We start from the raw sequence: 16,150 nt of genomic DNA, 5'->3' as shown, positions 1-16,150 counted from the left end.
TCAGTTCCTTCATTTGGACTATTTATAAGGGTAAATTTGAATCTATGCACAATTGACGGCAAGAAATCTTCTTTTTAGCTCATTCGCGAGCGATCGTTCATGAAAATAAAAAATATAATTTACATTTTGTTTTTTATGATAAATACAGATACGTATGTAGTTCTGAAAATGTTTATTGTAGAATTTGTTTGCAATTTTTACTATACAAATATGTGGCAGCGCCGTATATTAAATGAAAACATTGGGGAAATTTGACAGATTAACTGCAATACAATTAAGTTAGAAATTTCTCGAGTTATATCGCGCGCCGGATATATATAGTGCTCGCGATCTTTGGATCCCACTAACCGCGATATATCGGCGTTGCAGTGTAATCACTTGTCCAACAGTAAATCATATACAAGTCTTTAAAACTGTGAATTCTTTCTTGCCAAAAGTGATGATCAAATGTTAATAGCTATATTTAAGTAATTGAGCAGAAACTCTTTCAGGGTTCATACAGATTTTCTCCAATGAAAATCCAGCACTTTTAAAGCACTTTTCAAAGAAAAAAAATCCAAAATCAAGCACTTTTTAAGTCTGACATACTGAAAACTGTATATTATTCTATGTCCAACACTGAAAACATTTTTGCTAAATTGGTCCCTTCTTGCTTAACATGCTATGTGACTTACAACAGTCTGCACTACCCTGCTACAGAAACAACTGTTAAATCAAAAGTAGGATATTGCATTATGATATAGTAATTGACCAAAGGCAATACACATACCAAAACAAAACCTGTTATTTGTATTGAATATGTATTCTAAATGGTCTAAATGCACTCTTCTGGTGGCTTTTCAAATCTGATTCCCCCATACTAGCGATCTCTGTATCTGTTCTGCATACTTAACAAGATGCTTTGACTTTAGAATCGGCGTTGTCAACACCCCAAGGGTACTTCAAAAGCCACCCTTTCTGAAAAGGCACTTATTTGCTGGCATATTTTAACTTGTCAGCACTGTAATGGCATAATGCGTACAAAAAATCCATAAGTAGACCAATTGGCGGAAGATTAGTAGTAGTTGCCTCCCTTACGTTCTAAACCCCGTACCGACCCGTATCCATCCAGTACCTGCTAGTATGAACAGATCGGAACTGTCATAAATCGTGAAAAAAAAATACGACTTCCGACTCATGGAAAAGATATGAAATTATATATTTTTACCCTTGTTAAGTTTTTCAAGCACTTTTGAAGCCCAAAATAAGCACTTTTTAAGCATTTTTAAGTTTTTATATACAAATAAGCACTTTTGAAGCACTCCACAGCCTTTATAAGCACTTTTCAAGGAGAACATTGAAATTCAAGCGCTTTTCAAGGTCTGTGCTAACCCTGTCTTTGTTTTCAAGTAAGTTATAGAAAGTGGTTGTAAGAAAACGTTATTCCAAATTTCTTGGGAACAACAAGGGCTGTTTATAAAACATGCATGCCCTCCATATGGGCTGTCAGTTGTAGTGGCAGCCATTGTGTGAATACGTTTTTTTGTCACTGTGACCTTGACCTTTGACCTAGTGACCTGAAAATCAATAGGGGTCATCTGCCAGTCATTATCAATGTACCTATTTTCTTGAGTTATCATCCGGAAACCATTTTACTGTGTTGAGTCACCGTGACCTTGATCTTTGACCTAGTGACCTGAAAATCAATAGGGGTCATATGCGAGTCATGATCAATGTACCTATGAAGTTTCATGATCCTAGGCGTAAGCTTTCTTGAGTTATCATCCGGAAACCATTTTACTGTGTCAAGTCACCGTGACCTTGACCTTGATCTAGTGACCTGAAAATCAATAGGGGTCATCTGCGAGTCATGATCAATGTACCTATGAAGTTTCATGATACAAGGAGTAAGCGTTCTTGAGTTATCATCCGGAAACCATTTTACTGGTTCGAGTCACCATGACCTTGACCTTTGACCTAGTGACCTGAAAATCAATAGGAGTCATCTGCGAGTCATGATCAATGTACCTTTGAAGTTTCATGATCCTAGGCGTAAGCTTTCTTGAGTTATCATCCAGAAACCATTTTACTGGTTCGAGTCACCATGACCTTGACCTTTGACCTAGTGACCTGAAAATCAATATGGGTCATCTGGGAGTCATGATCAATGTTCCTATGAAGTTTCATGATCTTAGGCGTAAGCGTTCTTGAGTTATCATCCAGAACCCATTTTACTGGATCGAGTCACTGTGACCTTGACCTTTGAGCTAGTGACCTGAAAATCAATAGGGGTCATTTGCGAGTAATGATCAATGTAGTTATGAAGTTTCATCATCCTAGGCGTAAGCGTTCTTGAGTTATCATCCGGAAACCATTCGGTGGACGGACCGACAGACGGACCGACCGACCTGTTCAAAACAATATACCCCCTCTTCTTCGAAGGGGGGCATAAAAAAATAAAAAGAGGCATAATTCTGCTTAGTTGCATATCAGAGTTATGGGCCTAATGGACTGCCAACTTACATATTATGATACTGATGACATGTAGTTAGTTTGAATTGAATATCTGCAGCAGGGGTGTGCAAATATTGAAATAGTCTACTAGTCATGAAAAGTAAAAGTGAAAATCAGAATTGCACCCATTAAAACCTCACTTGTCCAAAAACTACGGTCAGTTCTTGCAATAAACAACTTGTTTTTGTTTTTAAACACTTCTTCTCAAAACAATGTTGCCTATAACCATAAAATCCACAGTTTTGATATAAAGAATTTTAGACCAGCAACAGAAGTCACATTATTATGAAGAAGGAATTACCTTAAAACGAATGCCAGTGTAATGGAACATTGTAAGTGGCCTTACACAATGTACCTGAACACGTGTTGAGTTTTCAGTTAAAACATGTCATAGAAAAACATAAATATAAAGATGCTGCATGTTTACCTTCATTACGCACTGATGCTGACGGGGATGCAGTTGGGCTGAATATAGCTTGGACTTTTTGGTGAATAGTCCAGCTAAAAAATGAACATAATCATGCATAAATCTTTTGTAATAACAATATTTAACTATCTAAAGCTTAGAAACTTAAGTTCTGTTTCTGTCCAAATTGATTGAGGAATTGTGGCTTTCAGAAACAGATAATGGTATCGTTGCTACGCTTTTGAAAAAAATATACAAATCAAAATATTATTTAATTCCGCCAGTGCAGTAAATAACAATCATTATTTCTGTCCATGGTTGAACACATCTCAGCATTTAATGAAAAACATCCTCTACAGAAGACCTTGAAGACGCTCACATCAATACACAAAACAATGCTGAAGCAATTAATAATGCTATGCAGAATGCTGATTTACAAGACAAGAAAACTAAATTGCCTGTCATAATATGCAACTCGTATTTTTCCATACAATTATTGACTTTGAAGGGAAGGGATGCAGTTTTCATTTCATGCTTATCAAACAACACAAAAAACAAGGTTCTTATTTGTACAACATGAAATAGCGTTAAGCCATTTAATTTGAAATGTTTAAATCCCATTTTCTATTGTTTCTGGAAATATTTTAAGACTTTTCTGAAAGCTATCAGGAGGACACGACCAGCCAATTTGGGCATATTGGGCATGCTAGTTCAACCAAACAGTTGACTGTGGCATTCTGGACAACACAGTTTGCTGGACATAGTACACTCCCATAGAAAATTCAGGCATTGTCACTGCCTGTTAAACAAAGGCATAGAGAAAAGATATGCGGTGAAGTTGTAACATATGTTTATTATTATAGCTAATCATAAGTACCGGGTTTACATTTGAAATTAAACATATAAACTTAAGTCTTGGAAAGGTAAGCAAAGTATATGATTTTATGTTCTAAGCAAAACAACTCTGTTAATTACATCAAGTAAGATAAAATTTTAACAGGCACGTACACATTTTAAGTGGAGAAAGAAGCATTCATGACCTTTGACCTTGAATTTACTGTGTACATCATGTGTCTTGTCATGCAGAAGAGTATTTCAAAGTAAATATTAAAGGGATCTTTTCACGCTTTGGTAAATTGACAAAATTGAAAAAAGTTGTTTCAGATTCATAAGTTTTCGTTTTAGTTATGATATTTGTGTGGAAACAGTAATACTGAACATTAACCATGCTCTAATATAGCCATTATATGCATCTTTTGACGATTTTAAAACCTAAAAATTATAAAGCGTTGCAACGCGAAACGATTGAATAATTTGGAGAGTTCTGTTTTTGTCGTTAAATTTTGTGAAACTACGAAGATTGCTTATATAAGGTATAAAATACGTCATGAATGTGTACTCGGCGGAATAGCTCAGTAGGCTAAAGCGTTTTTACTTCAGGACTCTGGCAGGACTCCAGGGGTCACTGGTTCGAAACCTGCTCCCGGCAATGTTCTTTTCCTTTTTTTAATTTTTTTCTTGATTTTTTACTGGAGCTTTTACGATCCAATGTTTACATTTATCAATATAAAGCATTAATGAATAAGTTAAAAAAAATGCCAAAATTTGTGAAAAGGCCCCTTTAAAATCCTCTGAGACATTTAAAAGTTATAGAGCAGACCTAATATGATATACCCACTACAATATACCCTCCTTCTGGTGGGTTGGTTAGAACTTATTAATGCCATTAAAATATGTTTTAGAGCTTAAAAATACATCATCATAACTTGACAAGTAATTTGAACAGCCATGCTGGCTATACAGAAAAAGAGATAAGAACATTACGTGTTTTCACTTTGATAATATTACAGCTGTTTCCCAAGAAACACACAGAAATAAACAAATGAGTATATGTTCACAGGAGCAGCTGTTTATCTACCAAAGTGTGAATATTTCTATTGTTTTTTCTTCTCTGCTCTGTGAAGAGCCATCAGTGTAGAAAAAATCTACATTTTATCAGGAAATCTGCAGGGTTCCAATAATTGCACCAGTGATAATGGAAATTTTGTCAACCGGACAAACTGGGTACATTTCCTGAAAAAATATACTACTAGAAAACCAGTAAAGCAGCTCATACCTCTCCAGGCAGGCAGGCTAAAATGAAACAAATAGTATCTCTAGAAAGGCCATTATTGTCTCAATGTATACCCAGTGGAGTAATACTGCTGCATTTAAAGTACAAAAGAGTTCATCAAAAGAAACTACCACACCACTGCATTCATAAAATTAAAATCATGAGAAAAGATTCCAAATTATACTTATAGCTTTGTAATTCAATTGCTTTTTAATGGCCAGTCATAGTGATGTGTTTTTGTTGCTTTATATTCCCATATTTAGCAAAGTCAAAGACAGTTGACAGGTTTTTTAGCAAAACTAAATAAACAAGCAAATTCGTTATATTGATATCCCCCGCCAATATGCTACTGGACACAAAAGTGTTATATTTGACACTCAAAAAAGCATTTTTTCAAGATACAAAGGGTCATAACTTTGTTATTAACAGATGGTGTACAATTCCATTTGGCGTGCATCATCCTCTTATCCATATATATACATTCATACCAAGTTTCAATGAAATCCGCTAAAGCACTTCCCAGATATGGCTCCGGACATAAAAGCGCCGGACGGACGGACGGAAAGACGGACGGACAACGTCAAAACGATATCCCTCCGCCTATGGCAGGTGATAACAACACATCTCATATTTAAGATGTTCCCTATGAAATACATAGATCTAAAACATAAACCATAAAAGAAACTGATTACAACTTGGCAGTACACCAGTGTCTCATTCTTATTTCCTGAAACAAACATAACAAGCAAATTCGTTGAATTGATTTCCCCCACCAATATGCTTCTGGACACAAAAGTGTTATATCTGACACTCAAAAAAGCATTTTTTCAAGATACAAAGGGCCATAACTCCGTTATTAACAGATGGTGTACAATGCCATTTGGTGTGCATCATCCTCTTATCCATATATATATACTTATACCAAGTTTTAATGAAATCCCCCAAAGCACTTCCAAGATATGGTTCCGGACGGACGGAAAGACGGACGGAAAGACGGAAATACGGACGGACGGACAACGCCAAAACAACATCCCTCCGCCTATGGCGGGGGATAATAATATTGCTCAATAATATGACCATGGAGGTCAAAACAATCTTCATTTAATTTAATGGCATCATACATCAGTGCAACCTGCTACATTAAAATGCCAATTACTGTATGATAAATGAAGCCAAATAAGAACAGTAATTAGTTAAAATTATGTACAACTGTGTTTTGTTCATTGTTATGGTCCTGAATGAATCACCATGAGAAACCTGCACCTTATGCACCCAGTAAATTAGCAAGAACACTTCAGAGAAGTTTCACTTCACTATTATCAATTTGAGCAAACACTGAGGTGAAGGGAAGCAGAGATATGACATGCTTGCAAACAATTTTCAATTGTCAGAAATATTGAACAGTATTTCACATGTCAGTTTAACTTGAAATTAAATAACTCAGTCTTGATAAGACATTATGTGATAAACTGCAGTGCAGCAAATATATAACATAACAAGAGCACCGCATAACGGGTGCCAACGCTCGGCTGCGGGCGCAGTTTTGAATAAATGAAAGCTTTCAGAATTATTTTTTGTTTACCTAGTGACCCTAAAATGGATGTGGCGTGTAGAACTCATCAAGGTGCATCTACATATGAAGTTTCAAAGTTGTAGGTGGAAGCACTTTGATTTTAGAGCCAATGTAACGGTTTTATCACGGCGGACGACAAGCTGGCTATGACAATACCTTGGGTTTTCTCCGAAAATAGCAGAGCTAAAAACCATAAAAACTGAAGAGTATTTAAATTCATTGAAATTAAAATACTAAGTACTATTTTCATAAAGTTATACAGCTGTTACGATCAAATTTGCTTACTAATACCTTATTTACTAAATGTTTAATTATTTTTAAGTGTAAATGACAATATTTACAAAATATAACACACACAATCATATATCAGCCTACACATTCCAATCTGGGTCCAATAATGATTTATTAAGTTAATGAGTACAGGTGGCAAATACACAATCAAAGAAACAATAATGTTCTTCTGAACAAAGTCAGTTCTGATAAGATTTTCTTGCCATTACAAGACCAGACACTAATGATCAAATTGCATGTGAAACACTGGGGAAATATAAAATATTTATTCTATATTTTACTATGTAAATGGCATGTCCATGGAGAAATGAAAACATGACACATCAGACTTTTTTTTCCACATATTTTTCCCAAGATACTTGATTTATAATTATTTTCTGAGATACAAGTAGCTTTTGCAAAGAAACATTGGTAGTTAGGATATGCATCCAATATGCCTTCTTCTACAGGAGCCCTTGTTTCCTCTCTAAAATATAAACAGCACCAATATGTGCCAGGTCAGAATCCTAGGAAACATTTAGCTTAATTCATATTAAGGACAGATTGTACCAGAACTGTAATTAAAATATTCTTGAAATATCAGAAAACACAGAAAATATTCTATACTTATTCTATATATTTTTACAGGGATACTTGCCTACTTCCAAAATACAATTAACAATTACTTTGCTAAATTTACAACCATTATAATAGCAATTATGTTGCTATACAATTCTGATACATGTCAGTTGTCTTACAAAGGGGTTCATCACCTCAAGAAACCCTTATCACATTTTGTTTTTCACTAATCAAACAAGATCTTGACACTAATTGGTCACAATGTTCATTTAATGTTCATCCATGGGGCATAATACAGCAATGCATACAACCAAAACCTATCAGGATGGCTGACCGGTATTACACTGGTTTCAATCATACATGCCATACGTCCCGGATTGTCCGGGACAGTCCCGGAAATGAAGAACTTGTCCCGCTGTCCCGGAAATCTGTCAAATGTCCCAGAATTTACAAAATCCATATACATGTATACATGTACCTTATCTTAGGCTTAACTGCACCTTGAATCTGTGCATATCTACAGCGTCTCCATGACAATGCCTACCCGAATAGGCAGACTACGCTACGTGTCAAAATCGAGCAATTAACAGTGGTCTTGTTATCATATCGATTGTCTCACGTTCGCGGTCAAACCGAAAAGGCGGCATTGTTTAACGTGGTTGTTAATTGACTTTAATCTACTACGTCATTATTTCCCGCTGCGTAAGGGCAAAGGATAGTTGTTCACACCACAGGTGGTTAGCGTGTGGCTATGATATTAATTAGTGAAAACATCATTTTGAATGATAAATAATCATATTATAACGAAAAATTAACTTTTCTGAAAAAAAATATTTCACTATCAAATATATATATAACAAGGTATGCAACTCAAAATCAGCCCAAAACGGGGTGCATCGCTTTGAACAGCCATATCTTCATCAATTTTGCAGCGATTTTCACGATCTCGGTCTTATTTAACGCAGAAATGAATTTCCTTTCTGGAAATGTATATGTCTTGCAATATTTTTACAAATGCTGGGTCAACTTTTAAGAAATAACACGATACACAACACGCATGACCCAGTTGACAGTGATCATGCTGTCTTTAAGACTGAAATCTTCACGGAGTAAAGGGCAACTTCCCTACAAAGTTCATGTAGTTCGATACCATAATTCAATAAAACGTATGAAAAAACATTATTACCGTTCTTGTCGTTACATTCTGCATCAAGACTAACTGTCCAGCGCCGTTTGAAACCTTTGTTTACATACATTTCAACTAACTGACATTTTAAACATACGAGTGATTTCATTGGTCCAATGCGGAGGTGTGTCTTTACAACTGCAGATTTCATTCATAAAGAATACATGATCACTGTCAACTGGGTCATGCGTGGTGTGTATCGTGTTATTTCTTAAAAGTTGACCCAGCATTTGTAAAAATATTGCAAGACATATACATTTCCAGAAAGGAAATTCATTTCTGCGTTGAATAAGACCGAGATCGTGAAAATCGCTGCACAATTGATGAAGATATGGCTGTTCAAAGCGATGCACCCCGTTTTGGGCTGATTTTGAGTTGCATACCTTGTTATATATATATTTGATAGTGAAATATTTTTTTTCAGAAAAGTTAATTTTTCGTTATAATATGATTATTTATCATTCAAAATGATGTTTTCACTAATTAATATCATAGCCACACGCTAACCACCTGTGGTTCACACATCTGAAGTCCAACATCGCTGAGTAAAAAATTAAAAGCAGTTTATGTTCGCACGTTTAACCGACAAAGAAGTTGAGTAAAAAAATAAGCATATACAAACGTCATCCTTTTTATTATATAAATGTTATAGATGAATAAAGGCGTATCAACAACTACGCGTTACACACCGGTCTAAATAACAATAACGCAATGACGTCACCATCTATATTTAGAACGCTTACACTGAAAACACGTGGCTTGTATCGGAAGTAGTAATGTTTAATTCGACGTTAATAGATCAAGTGTATTTCGAATCGGCTTTCGAACTTTTGCAATTAACGATGCGAAACAAAAAAAAGTACCAAAAATGCATATGTCTATAAATATCGCTACATTTTATACATGTCCCGGAAAATCGGCAAAAGTCCCGGACAATTTAACTCAATGTCCCGGAATTGGTCTGAAAAAATATGGCATGTATGTTTCAATTTACAATTACATGAAAACAATCAACAACAGGCTATTAATTTTTTATTACACTTTTCTTCAATTTCTCCAATCAGCAGTTGTTGTTTTTAAACATATTTGTAATATAGCAATTATAAATAATTAGTCCACTTGGTAAATATGATCCCTGCAATATGCAGTATCTTTTGCCACCATCTTGGTACATTATACAATGTACACAAAATCATGTGCAAAAGCCATTTAGATTATTCTGTGAAGAGTTCAAGAAGATACAATTAACTGCAGAATCAATTAACTGCACTATGCTAATTAAGAATCCGTGCTTTTTCCAGCAAAACAGATTAATTCCAGAAAAATAACCTCAAATTACAAGAGAGACATGGCATGTTTTCAATTTGGTTCATTACGAACCATACAGAACAAGCATGGCAATCTGTCCTTTACAGAGTTTCATGACGTCTAAGGCAGTTCAAACAGTTCTTGCTGGTTGCATGGGCTCCAGTTTGTTGTCAAGGAACTGAGCTTGTTGTCTAGGATTTGTGGTTGTTGTCAAGGACTCAAGGATGTTTCCAGTCTTGCAACTAATATGTGTACGACTTGTTTCAGTAGTAATTCTAAGGACACATACAAGCAGTATGCCTGAAAATGTAGAAGCTGCCTTCAATAATTGCTCAGGATGCTCCTGCCGGAAGCATCTAAGCCAAGATATTAAGAGAAATGTGTCATTTTCTGTTAACCAAGAATTCAGACCATCTGAATAAGTAGGTAAATGTCAAGGTCAAAAGCAGACAAGTTGATGTTGGTGTGTTGAGAGAGCTCAAATGAAACATCCAGCAGACAAGTTGATGTTGGTGTGTTGAGAGGGCTCAAATCAAACATCCAGCAGACAAGTTGATGTTGGTGTATTGAGAGAGCTCAAATCAAACATCCAGCAGACAAGATGATGTTGGTGTGTTGCGAGAGCTCAAATCAAACATCCAGCAGACAAGTTGATGTTGGTGTGTTGAGAGGGCTCAAATCAAACATCCATGCAGGTATCAAAACTTTGTAGAAAGCAGTATCAGTTTGACATAAAACTTTTTTCCAGGAATAGCCTTGTATGGACAGATGGACGTATATTACGGTCAGGCCAATTGCTATATTCCTCTCAACATCAGTAGATGAAAGGGGCACACAATGTTATTGAGAGTCAACTCCTCACAGGGCTAAGTCATTGTTCATGTACGTTCCAAAGTAATTTAATGCATTTTTATTTCTTTAAAGCAAGCATATTGTTCAAATTTCTAAATTTATCTCCACTCAATATTATAATGCTTATTATTTCTAATGATGTTTTTGTATAATTTTGTTAAGAAAAACATTCACATAGTTTACTAAAATGTTGGAAACTTAGGTACACCACTTATTGTTTGATGAAAGTCTTCAGTAAAATCTAACCAGTACTCCAGGAGCCATCGCTCACCTAACCCTCCCACCTAACCCTCCCAATTTGCTAAAAGAGTCTGGAGCGTACAAGAATACCTTGCTCCAAATTTAAGGACTCAAGTAAAGTGACAACTGTCAGTTTCAATTTAAGCCAGCCACTTAAGTTTATTAGGTCAAGGCACCTTTCTGGCATCATACATCCTTTCATGTACACCTGACAGTGTGCATCAACAACTTGCATGTGACTGCAATGGTTGGGGAAGACACAAGTGAGACAAAAGTTATTTCGAGGCATACCAAGCCGCCTTGTACATAATCATTGCACCATTTTTTTCGCAATGAGTGGAAATCGGTGAAACCACATTTGTTGAGGATGTTTATTGTCACAGAGGCCAAAAAATGGGTCACAGCTCAACAGGGATAAAGACTTACATTTTGACAAAAGTTGCCCTCACATTTTTTAAGTTCTTTGCAAAAAAAGGAGAAAGTCTCTCTGAAAATCTAAGGAGCCAGGATAAATATTAGAGTCTAATGACTAGTGGGCTTCTACGAATTTTCTCTAATGATCCATACATTTAAAAATTTATTGAGCAGCAAAAGTGCTTTTAAAGGGCCTATGCAAAATCTGATTAGGTAAAAGTCTACAGTTATATGACCGGGGCTTATGTGTATCATACTGTTGTTTGGTTATAGCAGACGACTGTTTTGTTCTTTAATCCACAATCTTTATCTTTTTATAACATTTCACAATCCTTTTTTTCTTGTTCGATTTCAGTTTCTAAATAATTAATACTAACGTGAATTCTTGTACTTTTTAATGATAAATAACCTGTATTTATGTTCTTACAATATTAATACTTACTAAATTAACACCCATTATTAGAAAAATAAACTCCATCAGGAAATCTTAACAAGAGGCGAATGGGCACTACGGCGCTCACCTGAAGTTTCATGAAGATTGAGCAATAAATGTGAATTCTAGAGCGCTATCAAGGTTTTACTAAAGCCTAATAAGCAAAACTGCCACGCAGCCTGGCAGCCATGTTTTTCAACCAACTGGAACCATTTTCCCAACACGTCCAAGATATCATTGGGACACCTGTTCTGACCAAGTTTCATGAAGCTTGGACAATAAACGTGGACTCTAAAGTGTTAACAAGGTAACTAATGATGACGCATGACAGACAACAGACAAAAGGCGATCACAAAAGCTCAACATGAGAACATTGTGCTAAGGTGAGCTAAAACTATACTTAGCAGGGATTGAAGAATCCACTTGACCGCTTGCATATGCGAGTGAAGTTGACGGTCGGGCGAGTAAAATTTGTTAAATACTCGACCGACCGGGCGAAAGCTGTTTTTCAAGTTGAGAAATACAAGGGCTGTTTGTAAAACATGCATGCCCCCCATATGGGCTGTCCGTTGTAGTGGCAGCCATTGTGTGAATACGATTTGTCACTGTGACCTTGACCTTTGACCTTGTGACCTGAAAATCAATAGGGGTCATCTGCGAGTCACGATCAATGTACCTATGAAGTGTCATGATCCTAGGCGTATGCGTTCTTGAGTTATCATCCGAAAATCATTTTACTATTTCGGGTCACCGTGACTTTGACCTAGTGACCTCAAAATCAATAGGGGTCATCTGCGAGTCATGATCAATCTACCTATGAAGTTTCATGATCCTAGGCGTATGCGTTCTTGAGTTATCATCCGGAAACCATTTTACTATTTCGGGTCACCGTGACCTTGACCTTTGACCTAGTGACATCAAAATCTAAACGGGTCATCTGCAAGTCATGATCAATGTACCTATGAAGTTTCATGATCCTAGCCCCAAGCATTCTTGAGTTATTATCCAGAAACCACCTGGTGGACGGACCGACAGACAGACCGACCGACCGACAGACCGACATGTGCAAAGCAATATACCCCCCTCTTCTTCGAAGGGGGCATAATAAATTCAGTTCCAGAACTCCTTCCACATCGATACAAATTGCGAACAATTTTTCGAACAAACAAAAAATACGTTTAGTACACAAAGAAACTGCACTTTCGTTTTGACAATGAAAAATGACGTCACGGGCACAGTAAAAATAATTCTCAAATTCGGCTGCGCTCTTTTCGTCGTTGTCAGTGCTCTTAACTAATCGATTAAAAGTGAATAAAACTGTTAAATATATTGGTCATTCCGTGAATTTTAATGTAAATATCAATAAAACGATAATACATCACTGGTTAATTATAATACTTCTTATATTTAAATAAAAATAAACAGAAAAAATAATTATTAATAAACAGAATAATTCCAAATTTCGTGATCAGAAGCTTTAGGCAAACTTTACCATATTGTAACCGTTTGTCAATCAAGCGTGTCTTTCAGTAAAAGTTTGTCTGAAATATTAAAATGGAAAAGGGTTCTATTTTAAAATATCTGCAAGGTGGTGGCGACAGGGAACAGAAAGAATTAGAAAGGTCGTCAAAACGAGAAGCCGAAAGAATTGAGAAAAGGAAAGAGGTGAAGAAAACGTAAGGAAAGCAAATATAATCCATCAGATAATGTAGTTAATTTGTTTGCAGTTTAGTGTCACTATGTTGAGTAGGTTTAAAAGGTTCTGGTTGATCATAACTATAAAATATAGATACCTATTTTTTTTAATGCAGGGCGAGTAGATTAAAGTGAAGGGCGAGTGGATTGTCAGGCCTACTCCCCCTGCAGGGCGAGTGGCTCTGGAAAAATTCTTCAACCCCTGCTTAGTTTTGTTTGATTACAGAATAAAACTGACAATAACTATTGCAATAAAGCCATTGAGAACAGAAGTTGAAATTTCAGCAATGTGAGGTTAGCAATTTTGTCCAAGATAATTAAGTGTCTAGCATTTTTTTTTTATTAACTTTCAATATTATTTTTAAAGGTTGGCAAAAAGATTGAGTATGCTAAGCAATCTGGTATAAGCCATTTTTCCAAGATAAATCTCTGTATTTCATGTTGAAGCACCTGTCATATTGTGTAGGTGGGGCACACCTCATGAGTGCTGAGGGAAGATAACATTGTTAGCTAGAGAGTATTTATATTTATAAAACACATTCGCTATTATTTGAAAGTTTTTCAAATCATTGAGTATGATTTCAATTATATTTTTATTATTGTCTGTCTTTGGATGCATAGGAAAATATAGTTTTGAAATTTAAAACAAGGGTTGTTTGTAAAACATGCATGCCCCCTATATGGGCTGTCAGTTGTAGTGGCAGCCATTGTGTGAATACAGTTTTGTCACTGTGACCTTGACCTTTGACCTAGTGACCTGAAAATCAATAGGGGCCATCTGCCAGTGATGATCAATTTACCTATGAAGTTTCGTGATCATAGGCCTAATTATTCTTGATTTATCATCAGGAAACCTTTTTACTGTTTTCAGTCACTGTGACCTTGACCTTTGACCTAGTGACCTGAAAATTAATATGGGTCATCTGCCAGTCATGCTCAATGTACCTATGACGTTTCATGATCCTAGGCCTTCTTGAGTTATCATCTGGAAACCATCTGCTGGACGGACAGACGGACGGACCTACCAACCGACCGACCGACATGTGCAAAACAACATACCCCCTCTTCTTCGAAGGGTCGACATAAAATTAAACACTCATGCTTTCTTCTATTTCCAGCAAAAGGTTAATCTCCCCGGCGAAATGTTGTTCATGATTTCATGAACACTTCAAGCCAATCAAGAACTGTTCATGAACGGTTCTGAAAAAGTTCCTGAGCTTGGTTCATGAACTTTTGGACATGAACTGTTCTTAAGACATGTTCATGAACTGTTTATGAATTATTGTTGAACATTACAAAGTTCATGAACAGTTCTTCATCTAACCATAAATACTTAGTGATGAACATTTCATGCACAAGTATTTCTAATGACTTTTCTGAGACAGACTTTAAGGATCCATCATGAATAATTCATGAATTCCTTTGTGCTAGATTTTTCATACATATTTTTGAAAGTAATATTGAAAATCTAGCATACAAATCTTGTAGATTTGTGAAACCTGTGAAGTTAGTATGAATATGCATAGTACTTTCACCACTGTAAGTTAGAGTTCTTGACCTGTTCTAGAGAATTTTAAGAACATTTGTACAAGAACTGTTCAAGAACTGCCTTCAGGAACACTTCAATAACTTTTTAAGGACCTTTCCTGTTCTTGAATTATTCTTAAACTATTCTTGAACACTTTAAGAACTGTTTTGAACAACATGTTTCCTTCTGATGTTCTTTAAAACAGGTCTACACAATGTTTTTGAACGTATGATGGACTTTTTAAGAATCCAATATGTTCTTAAAAGGATCTATCATTGTTCTTGGAAGACTTAAAAGACAAGTTTAAGAACGTTTTAAGGACATCTTATTTCAAGAACAGTTTAAGATGATATCAAGAACTCAATGTACATTGCATTGCTGTTTTTACAAAGAAAGAATATTGTGTGCACAGGAAGTTGAAACGGAAGGCACATGGTTTATGTTATATTTGAAAATGTAAGTCTTTAATAAATTACCGGCTGAACTGATCAGCCATTGGTTCCATTTCAAGTTCTTTGGCACTGTAAGTGTAACCATTTCAGGGAAACCATTGATTAGTAAATGATTCTTGAACTGAAAATGAGACTATTCATAATCTTTTCAATACATGAATTATTCATGAACATATAGTGCAAAGTTGTATTATGAAATTTAAAGAGTATTATCAAACCACTTGTATCTCAGTTATTAGTGTTATATTTAAATTATTGTTATATGTTGCTATCAATATGTTAAGTGCTAATACAAGACTTGTTTCTTCTTATCCTGACCCCTGTTTGTTGAGCTTTAGTAACACTTATGATAACCTTTGCATAAATTGACAAATTCTTGTTCATGAATAGTTCATGAACACTTCATGCCACCTCAGTTCATGAACTCTTGAAGAACTATGGTTCATGAACTTTTCACTTACAGTTCGTGAACAGAAAATGAGCCATTGAAAAATAGAAGGAAAATGTTCATGAACTGTTCATGAACAGCAAAACCCTGAAGAATTTTTCAAGAATTGTGTTGTTTATGAACTGTTCAAGAACACTTCATGCCATTGATGTTCATTAAT

General features: G+C 35.7%; 1 protein-coding gene across 3 annotated transcripts in view; it reads right to left on the bottom strand.

The window, feature by feature from the left end:
• Positions 1–16,150, bottom strand: part of LOC127832136 (poly(rC)-binding protein 3-like) — a 183,756-nt gene that overhangs the window by 156,898 nt on the left and 10,708 nt on the right. For 2 of the 3 annotated variants that reach the window (XM_052357375.1, XM_052357379.1), the window contains exon 2: positions 2,921–2,994. The exons of the other annotated variant lie outside the window; for it this stretch is intronic. The gene's annotated coding sequence lies outside the window, so the exon portion shown is untranslated. The remainder of the gene's footprint in view (positions 1–2,920; positions 2,995–16,150) is intronic. 3 annotated transcript variants of the gene reach the window in all.

Source organism: Dreissena polymorpha, chromosome 5, assembly GCF_020536995.1.
Source record: "Dreissena polymorpha isolate Duluth1 chromosome 5, UMN_Dpol_1.0, whole genome shotgun sequence".
Taxonomy (NCBI): domain Eukaryota; kingdom Metazoa; phylum Mollusca; class Bivalvia; order Myida; family Dreissenidae; genus Dreissena; species Dreissena polymorpha.
The sequence above is the reverse complement of the archived record's forward strand: the minus strand, read 5'-3'. Positions and strand labels throughout refer to the sequence as shown.